This window comes from Vicugna pacos, chromosome 3 (assembly GCF_048564905.1).
Source record: "Vicugna pacos chromosome 3, VicPac4, whole genome shotgun sequence".
Taxonomy (NCBI): domain Eukaryota; kingdom Metazoa; phylum Chordata; class Mammalia; order Artiodactyla; family Camelidae; genus Vicugna; species Vicugna pacos.
In genome coordinates this window covers 73,837,240-73,858,304 of record NC_132989.1, presented here as the reverse complement: position 1 = coordinate 73,858,304, position 21,065 = coordinate 73,837,240, and the positions used below count along the sequence as shown (strand labels likewise).

General features: G+C 39.8%; 1 long non-coding RNA gene across 1 annotated transcript in view; it reads left to right on the top strand.

Moving 5' to 3' along the window:
• Positions 1-21,065, top strand: part of LOC140695665 (uncharacterized) — a 202,697-nt gene that overhangs the window by 18,547 nt on the left and 163,085 nt on the right. The gene's annotated exons all lie outside the window — the stretch shown is intronic.

The window sequence follows — 21,065 nt, the reverse complement described above, 5'->3', positions numbered from 1 at the left end:
TGCTAGCAACAAATTCTTTCAGCTTTAATTTTTCCAAAAATGTCTTTATTTAACCTTTTTTTCAGGGAGGGGACTAACAATTGGTTAAATACGTACACCCATGGAATGAAATATATGCAACAGATTAATGCAGAAATATTTAAAGACATTTGCTGTGTATTAAATGGAAAATAGCAGTTTATGGAGATGGATATATAGTATAATGATATTTTTATATTAAAAAAGTATATATGTATATTTAATCATAGAAGAACCCTGGAACAATATGCATGGGACTGGAAACAGTGGTATTTCAGTGAAGTAACTTTTTGCATATTGGAATTTTTAAAGTTTCTAAAATGAATCTGCATGACTTTTATCTTTAGAAAGTAAAATTTGTTTAACCTATTTGATTTTTATGTAAAATCTTTTCATGCTATTAAAATTCATAAATCAATAAAAAATTTTTTAAGTAAATGTCATTTAAACTATCTCCTAATAATACAAATGCTAATTGATAGGGTTAAATGTAAAGCCTGTTTATGAATTCTGGGCTTTGCAAATATGAATGCTAGGGGGAAAATGAGACATTTTATAAGACTATTGGGAAAACTAAAAGGGTAGTGCATTGACTTCATATATTCATTGAAGTTAAAGAAATCTTTTTAAGGAGATAAAATATTAGATAAAATATTAGCAATACAGTTCAGTTCAGTCTCTTTTCTTATCTCCCCCTCCTGATGTCTTATTTCCTCTCTTTCCATAATGAACCTCTCTCAGGAGCTGGGTGGATCTTCTTCCAGTCCACATGAAAATACTTTTACATAGGAGGGGAAGGTACAGCTCAGTGGTAGAGCATGTGCTTAGCATGCACAAGGTCCTAGGTTCAATCCCTGTACCTCCATCAAAAAAAAAAATCTAATTACCATCCTCTCAAATTAAAAAAAAACCTATAAAAAACACTTTTGCATAATACGTTTATATATTAATTGCTGATACACGGTATTATTATAATGTATATGTGCTCTTAAAGTTTCCATAAGTGATGTCTTATACAAAATTCTGCCTCCTTTTTCCCTGATTCACATTTTATTTTGACATCTATCCATTTTGATTCCAATAGAGACACAGACAGCAAAGTGGTTAGGATCACAGGATCTGGAGTTAGACTGTGTGGGTTGAATTCCAGTCCTACCATTACTAGTGTGTGACCTTGGGCAAATTCCCTGTCTTCTATGTGCCTTAATTTCTTTATCTGGGACATGTGGATTCTAATAGTCTTTACCTTATTGGGTTGTTGGAGGATAAATTGAGTTAAACATGGAAAGCATGTAGAACAGTGGCTGACACAGAAGGTGCTCAGTAACTGCTGTTCGTTGTAACTGTTATTAAAGATGCCCCTGGCTGTCCATCACGAAGACAAAGATGTTGACTTGTTTATTTCTGTTGCTATGGTATATTTCCACTAAATCCTACTCGTGTTCTAAGCAAGCATTGCCAACATTGCTGCATGGGGGTGGACTTGAAAGCATTAGCCATAGAACAGAAACTTACCCATTGTAAGCACTTGATAATTGTACACAATTGTAAACATCTAGGTTACTTCTTTTAACTCTTATGTAGTATTCTAGCTTAGCAGTACATTTCTTCAGGGATGGACATTTAGGTTGTTTCCTATGTTTCTCCATTAAACACAGTGCTGCGATATTTATCCACGTCCAAGTCTCGTTATACACATGTGGGAGTACAGAATTGTTGGGTTGGGATTGAATCCAGGCCTGTTTAATGCCAAAGCACTGTGTTATGTTTCTCTCACTTACAGAGTTGTATGTAGAGACAAACTTAATGCATTTTGAGGATGGTGATGACCCATGTCTAATGTAAAAACTCTCCAGAGTTGAACGCTGTCTCCTAGAGGCAGAGGCAGGAGTCATCCAGAGGGACCTTTGGCCAAGGAGATATACAAGTGTCCACGTTCCATAAATGAATCCACATTTGAGCATTTAACTGAATGTGAACGCATGAGACCAACAGAAAAAAAAAGTCTTCAAGGGATGTTGTCAACATAAACAGTTTTTATTGCTCCAAGAATTAGGGTTTATTAGAAAACTAAATTTTAATTTTATTTATTCACACAATACTTAATTTTGTAGACATTTGTTGCAGACATGAAAGAGTGATGATTTGTGAGGACAAGATGTTTTAAAACATTATTTCTTTTGTCTGACATAGTAAGCCTTATCACTGAACCAAAAACTATTTAGTTGTCTGTGTATCAAGGAGGTCACATAATTACTGGATGATGTGACTAAGTTTTGGACAAGAAGTGGAGTATTTCAAAATGTCATATTAGTGAAGAATTGTAGAGAAGGAGAAAAAAGGAGCAGATAGAAGAAAAGAAAAAAGAACTTCACTGTGGGGGTGGGGGTGAGGCAACAGCAGAACATCCTGCTTTGATGGAAAGAAGTTCAATACCCAGGAGAGAAGACTGTCCATTCTCTCTTGTAAAGTCCATTTTCAGGGATATGCTCTACACTCTCCCTCAAGCAGACCTTTCTTAGCCTTTAGTAGGCTCAAAAAGAAAGTTGAAAATTCAGGTTTAGCTACATTTCCTCTTCAGGTCTCTGAGTACCATGATGACAGTTCTGAAGGTGTGTCTAGAAGCTTACTTCTTTGAGTTGTTGGGGGCTTGGGACAGCTGGACTTCCAATTCCAGGAAGGTCAGTCCTGGTCAGTAGCAGCCTGAGTCTTAAACCTTACAGCCATTATCCTTTTCTATGTGTGCCTGACATTTGGGAAGTTATCTTGAATGACCTGCGGCTTAGCTAGCTATTTGAAGCAAAGAAAGGGGAGAAACTTGCCTCAGAGATGAAGTTAAAACCGAACAAACAAAAACAAACCAAATTGTGCTTTTTAATATAACAGTTTAAAGAAAAAACAGCTTACAGGCATTTTGTTCTTTGAGTGTGACCCAAATGTGTTGAGGTCTAACCATTTCCCTCGTTTCTCTCTTACCTGCTCTGTAGACGGTGTCTTGTCCGGAATTATTCTGTCACCCTTGGGATAAGGATCATGATTTCAATGAGTAACAATAGACAACAAATTAATAACAGAATCCACAGATATGTTTCCTTGGTTTCAGTTGCTATATATTTTGGGTTAAAATAAGTCATTTAGAAAAAGGAAGAAAGGATTAATTAGTCTATGATAAACTAAAAGGAAATACTGTAAAACATGGATTCCAAGCTTATAGCAAACTTATTTCACAGAATTTCAAACTAAAAACAATCAATTAAATAGATAGTTTTTAATGATAACCAATATGATTTATGAAAGACCCTGGGGATACAGAATTTATGGAGGATAGAAAATAGATCAGAGAATGGCAGAGAAATTATACTTTATGAGTGCTAGGTTTGTTTATCCCCTCTTGATGAATAGCTTTTAACATAAATTCAAGGTTTTATAGGAAAACATAACTGAAATCCCTTCTTATCCTATTCTTTCAGAAAGGCAGTGTAGTGAGTAGAAAGGATGTGGGCTTTGCATCATATCTGCTTCAAATCCTGGCTCCACCACTCATCCAGCTATATGATGGTGGCCGTATTATGTATTCTACCTGAGTGACCTATTTCCCACCAGTAAACCTTGCAGGTTGCTGTTTGTTAACTAATCAAGTAAATTTCTCCAACGTTCATCTGCATGTGGGTTTTAGCTGAGCATCCAGTGACAGCATGAGTATTCAGTGAACACCTTACATACCATTCCTGGTGATTTATAAATGGTGACACTAACAAATTACAGTTAGGAATGCTTATAACTATTGTAAGCATTTCTAAGTCTTTATTTACTTAATCTTAAAAAATTAGAATCTCTAAAGTATGTAACATTAAGCACTTACTGTTTATTTTGATCTCAACTCAGTGTGTAAAGTGTTTCTATGAATTGTATGTGATTCTGACTGTCACAAGATGGAGTCTTGCCTGAATCTGCTAATCTTTTTTTTTTTTTCACAATCTTTAATCTTACATAGTTATCATTTGCTTTCTCAAGAATTTAGCCATTGGGATCATTTGTAGCAGCAAAGCATAGAGGCAATAAGCTTTGACTCTGAAATCAGATTGCTCGGGTTCAAATCTCAGTTCTGCTACCTACTTGCTGTGTGGCCTTGGGTGAATTACTTACCCTCTCTGGGCCTCAGTTTCCTCATCTTCAAAAAATGGGATAATAATATGCTGTTGTTAAGAGGACTAACTGAGTTAATCTTTACAGAGCCTGGCCATATTCTAAACTGTAATTGCTAAAAAAGTCCGAAAGAATGAAATTGTTAATTTTACAAATGAATTAAAATGGATGAATAAAATACTTTAGTATATTTATACTATTAAGATACTATTAACTATTAAATTAATAACTGTTAAAATGTTAGTATAGTGTACATTATTCCTGATACAGTTATTTAAGAGAAATATCTATGTGAAGCATATGAGTCGTAGTAGATACTCAGTAAACAGTAGCCATTTATTATTATTATTATTATTTTATTATTATTATAGAATTATCATGATTCTATAATATAATTATCAGGGAAGAAACATATGCTAGATTATATTTAAGGGGCACTCATTAGGTTCAGCTCTGTCTATAGGGACTGAAAGAGCAGCTTTTTAAAAGCACATTGCTTTCAGTTTCAGTAGCAATGTGGTGACTAATGCTGAGTACTATTACTGTCTGAAAGCCACGTCATCTGTGTCTTGTGTGGCGGGGGCGTTGGATCTGGGTGGTTGGGGGCTGTGTGAGCAGGTGGCAGGTGAGGGTCTGGAGGCTTTTGCACTCTGGCCCTTTGCTCTCCTCAGTGAAGTGGCAGCCTTGAGAGCCATCTGCCTAGGGTGGCTGGTGATGAGGCCACCTAGGTGGGGGCACGAAGAGGACAACATGGCAATGGATGGTGGATTTTAAGCTGGTTACCTCCCCTGGCTTTCTCACTGACCCTTAGTTCAAAAGCACAGAGGTAGTGGCAGAGAGAACTGGTGGAGCCATGTGGTAAGGGGCTCAGACTCATTGCTCACAAGCTGTGTGACTATTTAATCTCTCAGAGCCTTAGTTTCCTCCTGTGGAAATGGTAGAATAATTCCTTATCCTCAGTTTACATGAGAAATCCCTGTCAGGTGCTTTGCTCAGTGCCTGGCCCAGAGTAAGGGCTCTGTTAGCATGTTATTAGCATATATGGCGGGGTTCTGATGTCACAGTCTATTGAGTGTATCCCTTAAGACACTAATGTGTCTTTTCTTCAGAGCTCTTCAGTAAGCTCTATGCTATCCTAAAAATTGTTATTATCCCCCCACCTCTTCACTATACAATTGTAAAAGGTTTTTTCCATTTCTCTAATGCTATATATTTTAGAACTAAAATTTTCCCAGTAGATGCAGCTATAAAGGAATAAGCTTTCTGACGACAAGACCCAGGCTTAGTTTAGGTCCTTGAGATGCAATCAGTGGGTATTATCAACACCCATTTCAGCTCAGTCTGTCTGATCCCTAGGAAAAGAGATCTTAGCCATTTTGTTCTGGAGGCATCAAATCTATATTTTCTGATTCTTATGATGAAGTTTGTGCTGTACCACATTCAAAGTCCAGTGCCAGGTTATATATGATGTCACCCAGCACTCACAGTCACTCGCTGGCACCATTGAAAACTCTGGTCACACCAGATATCCTGGGTGGCAATGGCAATGTCTTCCCTGAGGCTGACTTTTGGTGGGTTTCTGCAGGAGCCCCAGAGCAAAGGCACAGCATAGACTCCTTTGGGATATACCTTGGGAGTGAGGGACAAGGAGTTTAAGATCTCAGAATAAAGCCAAAATTGTACCTCACAGGAAATGCTGTTGAGCAGTTTGTGTCTCCCTTTGCACGTGTGCTTCTCTGGTGTGTGTGTGTGTGTGTGTGTGTGTGTGTGTTTGTGTGTGTGTGTGCATGAGAGAGATTGAGAAACTGAGGCGGAGAGAGGGAGAGAGAGTGAGAGAGAGAGAGAGAGAGAGAAACTATCTGCATGGGAGGTGGAAGTGGGATGAGGAGGGAGGTGGAGGCGGGATGAGGAGGGAGGTGGAGACAAGGGCTTCTGTTTTCATTTAGTCCACTTTCCTGGGGCTGGGGCTGGGGGTGGGTGTGGGGGCAGGAAACCAGGAACACAGCTGCAAAGGGGCCCTGAGATATTGCTGGATGTACCAGGTGTGTGGTAGCATCTGCACCTGCCTGGCCATGGCCAGGTGAGGGGTGGCTGACTGTGTGTTAGGGGAGGAGGGTGGGGGGCGGCCCAGAAGACGGACTTCCGCTCGTTTCCTCATTCAGGACTGTTCATTCCCGAGATGCTCTGTGCCTGGCACTGTTCCACTCAGACCAGATCCTCGTCCTCATTGAGTTTGCAGTCTGTGGAGGAAGATAAACATTTAACAAGGGAACAGTTAATCCGTTTCAGATAGTGATAAGTGCTCTGGAGGAAATAGAATTCTGTAATTAAGAAAAACACAGGGCAGCTATTTTAAGAGGCTGGAGAAGGACTCTTTGAGGTGACAACAGAGCAAAAGACAGAGATGAGAAGAAACCACTCAGGAGTAGGTGAGGGTTGAAGGGAGTGGAGTGAAATGACATGAGTGGAGGCCAACAGTCTAGTAGATGCTCAAAGAACCAGTGAATGTGGGCGGAGAGGGCAGCAGGAGCCAGATCACTATACATATTGTAGGCCATGAAAGGACTTAGAAATTCCTTCTAAGTGTAGTGGTAAGCCTTCAAAGAAAATAAGCAGGGGAAGAACAAGACTCAGTTTATATTTAAAAAAGATCACTATGGCTGCTGTGTTGGAGCATGGGATTTGAAGGAGCGAGAAGCACAGCTTGCGAGTTCCAGTTTGGAGCATTCTGTGCTTTCCTCTTTTAGAGCTCATCTCACACTGTGCTGGAATTGTTTGATGTCCCCTCATCCCACCCCCAGCAGCCTAGCCATGGCTTAAGGGCAAGTAAGTGTTTGTAATTCTCCACCAGCAGCCCTACATGCATACAGGCTTAATAATTGTTTGTTAATTAAATAAACTACAATGAATCTTCCAAGAAGGGGGTGCACGGCTTAGGTTTGGAGTATAAGTATGCTGTCTCGAAGAACATCTGCTTTGAAGGAAATTGTTATGGAGGAAAATCTGTTCTTCTACCTCTTAGATTCAATGATTGGGGGGCCTGCAAATTTGACTGTAATTAGACAGATTAACAGGAAAAAATACACAATTTTAATTAACATTTATGTGCACAGGAGTTCACAGAAAGGAAGTGAAACTCAATGAAGCAGTTAGTCTCTGGAGCTTATATACCTTTCTTAACAAAAGAAAGAGGGTTTGGACTTCAAGGGACAGTAAATTGTGAGGAAGCAACTAGGAAGTATATGCAGGAAACTAATGAAAGATAAGGGCGATTTTAGTAAGTTTTGTTTCTGTAGACTCACCTTGGTGCTGTCTCTCCATCTTCGCTAATAAGGGTCACTCTCCTCTTCTGGTATGGGGGAGGGGGACACTTTCACAAAGGAAAATTTATTTTCTGCTTTTAGGCAGATAAGGGGAGGGGAGAGAACTCTTTCTGCATCTGTTGATTCTTACTTGCCTTCAGCTCCAATTCTTACCAAAATTATCATTATGATAAAGTGGCATATTTGGGGTATCATATCATGATTGTCTTCAAGATCTATTTGCACATAAAAGCTCTTAATTTTAAATAATCAGTAACAGCTAATTCAAAAAGGTATATGCACCCCTATGTTCATTGCAGCATTATTTACAATAGACAAGATACAGAAACAACCTAAATTCCCATCAGTGAATGAATGGATAAAGAAGATATGGTATATATTTATAAACAGAATACTACTCAGCCATAAAAAGATGAAATCTTGCCATCTGTGACAACATGGATGGACCTTGAGGGCATTATGCTTAGTGGAATTAGTCAGATGGAAAAAGACAAATACCATTTGATTTCACTCATATATGGAATATGAAAAACAAAATAAATGAGTAAGCCAAACCAAGCAAAAACAAATGTGTAGATATGGAAAACAGAGTAGTGGTCACCATAGGGGAAGGAGTTGGAGACGGGGGCAGAATAGGTAAAGGGTTTCAATTGTATGGTAATGGATGGAAACTAAATTTTTGGTGGTGAACATGCTGCAGTGTACAGAGAAGTGGAAATATAATGTTGTACACATGAAACTTATATAATATTATAAACCAATGTTACCTGAATAAAAAATTACCAAGAGAACCAGTTATATTAGTTAATAGTCATAGCCACTCCACTTCTGGGTCAGGGAATCTGAATCAGAGATGGATGTCTTGGTGAAGAGATACAGAGCAGAGAAATATTAATAAAAAGCTGCCTAACCACTGATGAGATGTCTTCCCCTTAAGCAAATTTGGTCTGTAATTTTAGTACTGCGGGAGCTCGGGCAAAGGGCTGTGTATTGTTCAGCTTGACCTCCTCAAGGCCTTAGAGTGGCTGGAGATAGAAGTCACTACATGTTTTTAAATTAAATTGAATGTAAACAGATGTCGTGGAAGATGGTGAGCCATGACTGTAGCTGCTTTGTGGAATGCAGAGCCCACCAAGATGGAAAATGTGATTTCAGAACTGGCTGTGGAAGCTAGAGGCAAGATAGGGCTTTGCAGAAAGAGTTTGGGAGAAAATGCCTTGGGTGACGTTTTGGTCTCCTGGGTGATGTTTCTGTATCTGAAGAGGATGAAAAGTTCTCTTCCTAAGGGTAATTCTGTCGGGTGGCCATATGCAGACTGTTAAGGTCTGGCATTTTCACACCCTGGTGAGCTGAGTGGCAGGTGATATAGTAATATAGTAATACATAATATACCTGAGCTACGTGTAAAGGCAGGTGGAATTCAGAGGGCAACAGGAATCACTAGACCCTTAATTAAATGCTGGAAGGAAGAGAGAGCTACGAAGGGAGAAGGCATTTGTTACCTGTGTTCAGTTATGTGGAAGGAACCTGTATTCATCAGCTGTTGCAGATAAACAAAAGGAGTTCGATAGAATTAGGTGTTTGGGAGAGCTCTCCAACTGTGAGTGTTCTGAGATGCTTTAATTCTGTCCCAAAGGAATGACAATGTTTGCCTTTTCTGATTGAGAATTTATGGGCTGAATTCTGTATGCCAGGCACTGTGCTGGGTGCTCCATATTCATTTTATGTCATCACTGCAACTCTATGGGGGAGATATTTTTATACCCATTTTATGGATGTGGAATCTGAGGCTTGGAGGATGGTTTGGTTTGTCCAGTGCTATGCAGTGGGTGAGTGTCTGGCTTCAGTGCCTGTGCTATTTCCTATATCCCATACCTTCTGATTAGTGATCTTAACAAAAAGATTCAACAATGATCTTTTGGCTTTCGGTTATTCCCCTTCTTATTTTTGTTGGGTTTCTTCTGAAGTCCTGTGCCACCCAGTGGCACATCCTTCTCTAAGGTCTGGTGAAGCCTCTTGGGCTCAGAGTTCCCCATCTTGGTTATGGGGATATTCCTGTGCCCTCCCTGTAACCACCGTCTTATTAAATGTCAAGACACAAGGGTATAAATGAGAACCTGCCTCTCTTCCCCATACTGATGGGGGCCATTGTTTACCAGGTCATACAATCAAGCTTTGTAAAGCTGCTCTCTCTTTCCTTAATTTTGCTAGTTTATCCTGGAGAGAAAGAGATAGCCAGGTCACCTGAGGACCCACCTTAGGAAGTGCTGTGAGTGGGAACCAAGGATGCTGCCTTGTGCAGCTTCAAAAAGTTTCATGTTAAATCAGTTGTCAACATTTTAAAATCAGAAAGTTTCATGTAAAAATCCAAATTTCCATCTCCTTTTGAAAAAATCAGAAGTTTTGCCACTCTCTGTTGCCTTGTATCTGGCCCTCTTCATGCCTTACCTTACTTCCTGGCCCCTGTAGATATCTGAGTTTGCAATCCCAAGGCTAGAACAAAGCTAACTGACCCAAAGGCCAGTTCAGTGTGTAGGCACCAAGAAGGCCATCTGATCATTGAAAGAGTGAGAAAAGTCTGGCTTCTACCTGCAGAACTTTTAAATGGCCTTCACCTGGATACTGTCCCATGCTGATTGAATCAGAGTCTCTGAGGATGAATTGCTTAAAAAACTCCCCAGGTGATTCTAACCTGCAGCCAAGTTAGGAACCTCTGCTTAAGGTTTGCCCATAAGTAACACTCCAGCTTCAGGTCTCTGTGTCAGAGAAATGGGCTTATGAAGTCTTGCATCAAGATCACCGCATTTTTTGTCTCCCAGCCCTCTGGGCTAGCCCCATTCACCTCATCCTGACTTACTCACATGTAATTGGGCCTTTATGACTTTTATCTTCCCACCTCCAGAGCTAATATTTCATAAAATTCTGGAGAGAGTAGATGAGAAAGGAAGAGAGAATTATTTCAAAGTTTTTCCTTGAAATGCTCAAACAACAAGACTATCTTATGTCAAATCTTAAGATTCTTAGGAAACAGATAATGATAGTTAGAAGCTACTTGATCTTTTATGACCATCTTTGCTTCAGAAATAAAACATAATAATAAAAAATAAACTTGACAGGTTTTTTTGAAGTCTTTTTTTTATCCCCTCAGGAGAAATTTTATTAGCAAGCACTGAAGGACATTGGTCTCTGGGCGTATCTGGTGGCTGCCGTGGGCAAAGCTACAGCTTCCATCCATTCCAACCCCTGCTGCAGGGTGCTAGGCAAAGGCCATATCCATCAGCGATGTCTTCATTCAAGGCTGCCCTGGCCAAGAGAGCAAATGGCAGAAAATGACATTTGCACTTGGGTATAAAGCATTACAAATGCTTGTCACTGTGGCTCTTCAGGGACCCTCCTCATCAGGCAGGCATAGGCTGAGATCTTTGCTCTGAGGTCTTTGCTGTAAGGCTTCTCCCATCTACCCAGCATTAATGTCTCCATCATAACAGAGCCAGTCCCATTTCACATTTGGAAAGTCACAGCTTGCACTTGGATCCTCAACATGCCATTTTTGCAGCTTCCCACGGAAAATAATTTTGGTTTTCAGGCAGCAAGGGAGATCTTGGTCATTAGGGAATGTCTTTTACCATATTTAAAAATTATTTTAGAATTTGAGTTTCATTTTCTCCTTCTTTTTTGCTCCCTCTTTTTTTCACCTCCTTAAAAAATGATCAAATTGATAATATTAAAATGGAAGGAAGGTGTAAGAAAGAAAACAGTAGTTTTCTTCAGAGGATTTAAGTCCAGCTTCCTTCCCACTTGTCTGGGGACCTGAATCCAGTTACTTAAGTTACCAGTTTTATTGCCTACAGAATTGGGAACACAGTGTTTGCTCAAGATGAATATAAATAAGTATTTCTTCAAGGTTTAATTACTTATTATGTTTTGGAGGTTTATCTCTGCACATCAGCCACTCTTGGAAAGCCCCTTGGGGTGTGCTCATGACCTCTTAGATGAGGGGGTCATGGTAGTTTCTGCTGAACTGGATGGAAGTAACTTGAATCTACCCATCTATAATGGGTATAGTCTCATGGCTCAGCTATTGAGCTGTTCATGTTTTATAAGGACAGTGTATTGGAATCCTGAAAAGACTTGGCCTTGGAGATCTTTGTAGGGCAAAGCATACTCCCTGACCCCTCACTAGATGATGCAAGGATCCCCTGAGCAGTTCTCATCAACCAGGGAGGATCTGTCAGTCAGGTTATATCAGAATCATTTGGGGCAATTTTTCCCAATGACACTAGCATTCCTTGAAGAAGCCTCAGCTTGGCCAGTCCCTTGCCAAGAACACTTTCCCCTAGTCTGCTCCAACAATTCCATCATTCAAAGCCTGGCTTGTACCATGACCTACCTTTTCAATTTCCCCAGCCTAAAAAGCTTGCCTTCCCTACACTTCTTATTCACTCATTGTCTAAATGATTTATTTGACAATTCAATTAGCAGTTGAAAACCTAGCTTCTGTTCCAGTTGAATGCAATTTGTCTTATATTGCTATATAATTCTTTACTTATCTCTGTCTAGTGGAAATAATACTGATTTGAATTTTAGTTCTGGCTTGACTTCTATATCTTCTATATGTTAAGCAGTGTATTTAGTTAGACTGTTTGGATTTCAGAACCCAGTTATAAACTGCAATTCTCTTTTTCACCTCACCGCTCAAGCTTAGGCTCTTGCACGATTCTTGTTAATTCAATTTTTTTTTGGACAAAGTCATTGTGGTAGACAGTATCTAATGTGGTTCCCAATGATCCCTGCCTCTTGATAGTCACGGCTTTATGCAGTTCCCTGCCCTTGAGTGTGGGCAGGACCTAGTGAATAGAATTTGGCAAAAATGATGGAATGTCACTTTGGTGATTAAGTTAGGAGAGATGAATGCTCTTTTTTTTTTTAATAACACAAATTTAATATCTTACTGTTCTGGGGATCATAATTCCACGATGGGTCTTACTGGGCTAAAATGAAGACTGTGTTCTTTCTGCATACTCTCAAGGAGACTCTGTTTCTTGCCTTTTCCGAGGACTGCTGTTTTGCTGGCATTCTCTCTCAGGCTCTTCTCTCATGCTTGCTCTGGATGGAGAGGGCTGTTTGAATAGAACTGACAGTGTCCTCTGAGCAAGAGCCAGCAAGTAACTGAAGCCTCAGTCCAACAGCCTATGAGGAACTGAATCTTACCAACAACCACTGAGTTATCTTGGAAGTGGATCCTGCCCTGGTTGAGCCTGGAGATAAATGCAGCCCTAGACAACATCTTGTGATTGCAGCCTTTTGAGAGACCCTGGGCTGATACCTTGATTATAGTCCCATGACAGACCCTGAAGCCGAGAACCTAGCTAATCCACACCGCATTCCTGACTCACAGAAATGGTGACATAATAAGAACAGGTTGTTTTAGGGTGCAGGTATAGGTCAAGTGGTAGAGTGCATGTTTAGCATGAGGTCCTGGGTTCAATCCCCAGTACCAAAAATAAACAAATCTAATTACCTTCCCCCTCAGAAAAATAAAAATTTTTAAAAATTTAAAACAAAGAATAGGTTGTTTTAAGCCACTAAGTTTTGTGGTAATTTGTTATGCAGCAATAAATAATGAATACAATCTATGAGATATGTTGATGGATACAGTAGTCTATCTACCTGAAGTATTAGGTTATGCTTCAGTAACAAATGACCCCCAAAGCTCAGTGACTTACATTTACACCCTCAGATGAATGGGTGTAGGGTCCCCAGAGCCTAAGAGAGGAGAGAACTGTTAAAGAACTATCTTTTCCTGAGAAGGGTGGAAAGTTAAGAGAATATGGGGCACTGAAGAAAGCTGAGGATTTTTTTTATCATCTCCATAACCGCCATTGTCACCTCCCTAAGATTCCCCCTAAAAAAGTGAACTCTGGCAAATGCAGCTTTAAGGCATGCCCCTCTGGCACCACTCTTCTAATTGAATTGCCTTCCTTAAACTCCCTAAGCTTCTTTTGTATAGAAATATAAGAACCTTCTTTGTCCATAATCCTGTTATTGAGGTTAAACTGGGTTTTCAAACAACTGTCTTCCAGCAATCACTTAATAGGAGAGGAAAACGTGACATATAACCTTGGGCAAGCATGCCATTCTCTAGATTTCAGTCTGTTCTAAGTCCCACTCTAATCTCCCCTTCCTGTATAGTAAGCACAGTTCCCTGTGGACTTCCTACAAATGTTGGAGAAGCTTAAGGAATGATTGCTAGCCTATCTCAGAGGGCTTGCCAGGCCGGCTTTAGTGAGGCATTTTGATGGGAAGAACAGATCTGAATGTCAATCCATCTAGCTTGCAGAGCAGGAGAAGTGGGGTCTAACTTAGCTGGTAAGCCAAGCCAACATGATGAATGTACTCTTAAAACTAGAACCAGATGAAACTTTTGTTGATGCACAGTAATGTCAGGGCCAGAGATCTTCTAAAAAGTAAAGAAGAAACTTGCTGAAAATCTTTCTTCCTATAAAATATACTTTTGCCCTCAGGCCCTGCCTCTTTGGATCATGCCAGATGGTATTCTGTTTCTCCTGAGGTTATAGTTTATGTCAAAAGAAATAGACTTCACTTCGATGAGTTTTGAAGGAGGCAAAAAAGAGTCTCAGAATAGTGGTTTTTAAAGTGACCTTAGATGCCATTTAAGCCAAACCCCTGCCCAGCGCAGGAATCACTTCTTTATGTCTATAATGTGGAGATTGGTGATTAGGGACAGGTTTTAAACTTCCCAAGATTTTTTTTAGGATGTGATCCTTTTCCAATTTTCTTTCCATATTGCACCATGGAGAATGTGAGGGGAAAGCAAAGAAGTGGAAGTCTATAACAAGAGCATGGAGACAATATCCTTTTTCCTAGTGACACAGCAAGTTTTGCATTAGGGAAAATTTTTCCATTTTGCAACTGAAATGCCCTTGTTGGAAAAAATGTTAAGCGAGGCCATAATCCGAACCCCAGAAATCCTACTTCTGAAACTGACTACTATGAAACAAGTTTACCCCCTCTGGCACAGTTTTTCCCCTCGTACAAGGGCAATAACAGTGTTTATGGATAGTAAATTGTTAGTGCTTTTGAGCTGCTTGGATGAATCCATTCTGTAATAGATTGTGTACTTTATTGAATGGTCATCTTGTTAATGTCTAAAGGTAATTGTTCATTTCATAGCAACTAATGTTCTCCTCGTCTATTTGTCAGATGAGGGAATACATAGGTGATTAGATATATTCTCTGTACTCAAAGATCTTGTCTAGCAAGTGAGGTAGACATTGGGTACTATGGTATAATGCAGGTGAAGTGTTTTAATAAGTGTATGTACAAAAATCTGTGGAAACAAAACAAGGCAAACCTGGTGGTGTGATGGAGCAGTGAATGAGGAAGGCTCCAGGTAGGATGTATCTTGAAGCATGAGCTTTTTAGATGTTCAAGGTGTGGTTCACGGGAAGGATATGGACAGAGGCAGAGGTATAGGTGCAAAAAGCACATGGTAGTCATTAATGTATTCTAGGTACATGTCAACACTGCACTTCTTATTTTGTCCTTCTTACTTTGATAGAGATGTGTGACTAGTTCAAACTAGTGAGTTGGAAACAAAAATGAAAATCACTTCTGGCCCAGAGCTTTAAATAGTATGTTCAAGACTGTCCAGAGCTCTTTTTTCCCTCTGGAACACAACCGGTAACATCAGACATGGTGACTATTGTGTCAGCCTGCGTCCCTGAGCATCTGTGATGAACTTACCACTCTGTCTGCCCTTGATGCACATATGACATGAGTGAGAAATATATCTGTTTTTTTTTCAAGTCACTGAGATTTTGGATTGCTTATTAGTATAACCTAGTCTATTTCTCTAGTTCAGTGCAAAATCAAGAAATAAGTATGGTGTGCCTGCAAAATAAAATATGAGATATCTGATAGGACTTGTTGGGAATGGAGGAAAATGAAATTGGAAATATGGGCTAGGAACAAATTATCCGAAACGTTGACACCATGCTGTGAAAATTAACTAGAAACTATAGGCAATGAGCGGCCATTGAAGGATTCATGTTGCTCAGTATCAGTAATCTAGTTCATCTCTTGGTGCACTCTAGTCTGCTGCCTTAGTGCTAATCCTATACTTCCTATAAGCTTAGGAGACCTGGACCCAGAAAAGTTAGAGGAGAAGATGGGATGAAGGTGGCATAGGGAGTGTGGGCTAGGTGTGGCACTCCATCTACTACACTCCAGGTATGCTGTGCAAAAGAAGCCAGAGAAAGATTTCTTTGTCCTGAGACAATTATGTCTTCATTAGTGATTCTTCTCTATATCCTCACGTGGGCTAGTTTTCTTAGGGTAGACCTTTCAGGTTAAAAAACTTGCTTTTAGTGTTAGTACTGGAAAATTTTATTAATTGGGTTCACCTATTCTCCTGCTTCCTGTTCATGGGATTCAAATTTGGAACTTTTTTTTTCTTATTAATTTCTTTTTTAAAAATTTTAATTCTTATTTTTTATTGAAGTGTAGTCAGTTTACAATGTTAGTTTCAGGTGGACAGTGAAGTGATTCAGTTACACGTATACATACATATATATATATCCATTACATCTCATTATGAGAAATTGAACATGTTCCCTGTGCTATAAAGTAGGTCCTTGTTTATTTTTTTTCATTTTTTATCGAGTTATAGTCATTTTACAATGTTGTGTCAGATTCCAGTGTAGAGCACAATTTTTCAGTTATACATGAACATACATATATTCATTGTCACTTTTTTTTTTCGCTGTGAGCTACCACAAGATCTTGTATATATTTCCCTGTGCTATACAGTATAATCTTATTTATCTATTCTATAAATTTAGAACTATTTATTGCTGCTCTGGATTTGCTTATTTCTGCTCTACTGTTGTTTTTCAGTCTTGTTTCCCTTTACACATTGCCACCTCTCATTCTCCATGTAGCTTACTTACCAGCAACCCAGAGCAGCTAGTATTGCCCCAGATGTCCTTGCTCTGTGACTTCATTTACACAGCCTGCTTGCACCCAAGGCCCCAGAGTGGGATGTTTGTTATCATTGAAATTCTAACCACCTGCTAAGACCCAGCAGCTCATACGCCATTTTTTCATGAAGCTTCCTATCTTTAGAGGGAATTAATCTCTGATTCTCTGGGCTTCTTTTTCTCTATTAAGACCCTCATTTCACTGAGCTGTTGTATTATGGGTATTTGTGGGCATGACGAGACCCAAAGATCAATGGCAAAAACTGTGTCTCGATTATCTTAGCAGTCCTCCTGTCACTTAGTAGTGCTGTCAACATATTGGGTATTCATATTTTTAAAAATCAAAAACCTTGAAATTGAAAGCCTTTAAATTAAGAGCATAAAAAAATAATGGAAGGCTTTGTCTAATTTCCCCTGTTTTACTCCTTCAGAGGCTGTCTGTAAAGCACATATTCTTCCCTACTGCATCTTCAACACCTCCCAATTTAGCACCAACACCAAATGTCCTTCCCTAAAAGATTATTTTCTTTTAGATAGTGGTAAAGATGTTTAGTCAGAACAGAGTGAACACCAGTTCCTTTGAAAGGCAATGGACTGAAAGTCAGTAAACAGAAGATGAGTGTCAATGGAAAGTAATCTGTCTTCTGGAGGCAGGGAGGGTGGAGAGCAGACAATGTAGAAATGAAAGTGTGCCATCTAAGAGATTACAAATGTGTACCAAAGAGAACAGAGTGATGTTTAACTTGGGGGAAAGTGCAGCAAATACATGTAAAAAGAAACAATCTTAAATACAAATATTTGAGAATTTAAGAAATCAATTGAAACTGAGGAAGTTTTTACTGTTGAACAAGACTTGGCTGGGTAAGGAATGAGAAGGGATTATGGACAACAAAGCAGTCTGACATTTGAGCAATAGGATAATTCAAAAGGTCAGTGCTATTGTGGGCCATATAGGAAACGAAATTATTCAAAATTTGAAGAAGGAGGGAGAGAGGAACTGGCGTTTGGGAAAAACATCATTTTTGCATCTGATTCTCTGTGGTCTTCTCATTATTTAACAATTTTAGGGCTTCTAGAGTTATTATTTAGTGATATTGACCAGCCTCTATATTTTAAGGGTTTTAAGGCCAAAACCAGTGTAGACTCTGTTCTCTTGCCAAGTCACAAATCAATTAATGGTTTAATTTTCATAGTGAAAGTTCTAGAACTCCAAGAGATAGACATCAGTCAGAAGAAGTTTTTCCAGTCTTTTAAATTTTTCTCTCAGATAACAGTGCATTAAAAGTAGATGTTACTGGCACTAGTTTCTCAGCTCTCTGCTGATGAGATTTCCTTTATTCAGCTGTTCCAAAGAGCAGAACTCCTACCCTATCTTAGAAGGAGTGTTTAAGACAGATTTGTCTGTAGTAAATCTCCACAGACGCATACTGGTCACTGCTTCTCTTTGCGAGGCAACATGACTCCCATTTCTATCTCTAAGATGAGAAATAGTGATTAAATCCAATTATGACTTTCCTTGCTGGGGGGCATGAAAGATGTGCTTTTTTAGGCCATTTATGACAAGGCCACAGCTAATATCCATCGACAGATGAATGGATAAAGAAGTTGTAGTATACATGAGTGCGTGCGTGCACACACACCCACTAGAATACTACTCAGCCATAAAAAATATAATAATGCCCTTTTCAGTAACGTGGATGGACCTGGAGATTGTTATTCTAAGTGAAGTAAGCCAGAAGGAGAAAGAAAAATACCATGTGATATTGGTTATATGTGGAATCTGAAAAAAAAAAAGACAAAAATGACCTTATTTACAAAACAGAAACAGACTCACAGACAGAGAGAACAAACTTGTGGTTACCAGGGGGGATGGGGGTGGGAAGGGATGAATTGGGGGTCCCAGATTTGTAGATACTAGCTACTATATATAAAACAGATAAACAACAAGTTTATACTGTATAGCACAGTGAACTGTATTCAATTACTTGTAGTAACCTCTAATGAAAAAGAATATGAAAACGAATATATATATGTATATGTATGACTGAAACATTGTGCTATACACCAGAAATTGACACAACATTATAAATTGACTATACTTCAATAAAAAAGAATGCAAATAAAAACAATTTTTAAAAAGACGGGCTTTTTTCCCCTAATGCAGTCATTATAAAGTAGCAAGAATATGTAAATTCTCCTGACAGGGCATGGTGTAAAGACTGTAGAATATCTCATACTTTTATGCCCTTCCTTGTTATAACTTACTTAAGTTGTCTTTGATTGGAAAATGGCCTGAGTCTTTCTGTACCACGTGATTCCTAAAGACAGTTTATCAAGTCATTCTGTTCATAGGTGAAAAAAGTATTGCAGCATGTAAATTACCAAGATATCCTTGGCTTGCTTCACAGGATTGTCCAAGGGTCCCTTTCCCAACCCAACTAAATGTGGTGTCCTCCTCACATGAAGACGATAACATCAACCTAACATCAGCAGGACTTGAACTTTTGAGCTATTTTTCCAATAGGAGTGGCACCAAGGAAAAGCTGTTGCTTGTATCTGGATAGAACACAGTTTGAGAGAAAGTATTACATTGGGAATATCCCAATCTTTACAGAAGGATGGGCTAAAATTTTATTTGGGACTATTTTTCTTCTAAAGCTTAGTACACTTTTATCCCTGGAAATGGTTTCTGCAGTGAGTGCCAATGTGTGTCTGTAAGGTTTAAATGGTGATATGTGTTGCTACTGAAGTTTTGTTGTATGGAATTGAAAGGTATGTGTGAAAGGCAGAGCTAGGGGAGGTGCTAGATTAATTTTCAAGTTGCATTTACCCCAAAGGAAAATATTTTGATGCTGTTAATATGTGTGCTATTTGTTAGAGGAAGAATTACTTCTTGAATTGCTTCCCAGTGTGCATTTGAGTAACTGTTAAATACTTGATAATTGAAATACCAGACACATATTATGTATTAACGGTCCCAATAACCCAAATCGTCTACTAAGCAATAAATCTGTGGGAGAATAAATCAGTGGATACTTTAGATGGAGTGGTCAAGGACATTTAAACTCAGATTTAAGTGACAGGAAACAGTCAATCTTTTGGAGATGAAGTAAGACCTTTCCAGGCAAGGTAGGTGTAAAGCCCTCGCAGTAGGAATGAGCTTGGCCTCTTAGAAGACCAAAAAGAAGGCTCCTGAGCCTGGAATGGAGAGGCCTGGGGCAGAATGGTAGAACATTAGGTTGAAGAGGGGTACAGATCACGTATGTCAGGATAAGGAATTTAGATTCAGTGTTTATTAGAATGGGAAGCCATTAGTGTATTTTAAGGGGAAAAACACTCTGACTAGAGGTGACATAGATTAGAGGAAAGCAAGAAAAGATTGGTGGGGATTGGGAGTAGGCATGAAGTAGGTTGGGCAGCTGTCCAGGAATGGGGTGGGAGTAACAGGGATAGACAAGAGTGGATGGATCCAGGAGCAGTTGAGAGAAAGAGGCTGTGGTAAAGGAAGAAACCAGGTGGGCAGGCAGGTGGTATAAGCTTCTGGGTCAAAGTGGGAAAACATTGCCTCTCCTACAGGGACTTTCATTTGCATTCAGGCTCTAAGAACTCCAGTCTTTAAAAAAACAACAACAACACAGTGTCTTCACAAGTCACTGAGGACCTGGCTCACTGTTGACTTTTGCCCTCTGGAGATACTTCCATGACCAGAAAATTGCATTTTTCCACCCTTTTTACTTTCTTTCTAGACAGGCTTCTTAGATATCAGGAGGGGTAGTGGGTAGGAGGGGTTCTGAGAATTGTTGAATTTGCCCTGAGGAAAAGCTGAGATACTGCACACAGCCACTTGTCTGGGTAGCATTAAAGTTCAGTGGAGAGGGACAGGGAGGTTTGGTGCTAATTGTGCTAAGGGCCACGGGTTCTACATACCTCATCTCTCATTCCACTTTCCTGATAACATTGTGAGGTACATTTAAAATTTTCGGTTTTACAAAAGACGAGGCTGTATCCTTTATTTTGCCCAAAGTCACACAGCTTGTAAGTGGTGGAGCCAGGACTGAAATAAGAATCTGGCTCTCTGCACTCTCTACACTGCTGCTGAATTGGGATTAGTCTGTTTTACTTCTTTTCTTGTTACCACACAGACTCCATCAAAGAACCCAGGGTGAGGAAGGCCATTTCTTTCTTTCTTTCATGTACTGTGCCTCTCCTCCCCAACAGAGTGCCCAGTAAGGTGTTCAGCAAATATACCTGCCTGGAGGCAACACCCTCTTCTTGCTGCCACATATGGGGCTGGGATAAGAAGCAGTGCAGGGGTGGTGAGGTGGATTTTGCTGCTGCCGCCGCTGCTAGGTAGTGGTGAGACTCTTCTATCTGTGGCTTGACTCGAAGGCATTTTCCATTTCCGAGTCCCCGCCCGCTCTCCATCCCTCACCTCTCGCCCCTTGGCTTCAGCTCAGGCCTCTTGGGAGCGTCCCTTGCCGCGGGGCTGACAGCACTTGGGGGCGCGGGGTCCCTGTTCTCCGTGCTCTTGCCCATCTGTGCGCAGAGCCTCGTTCCGGGGCGCCTGCAGCCCGGC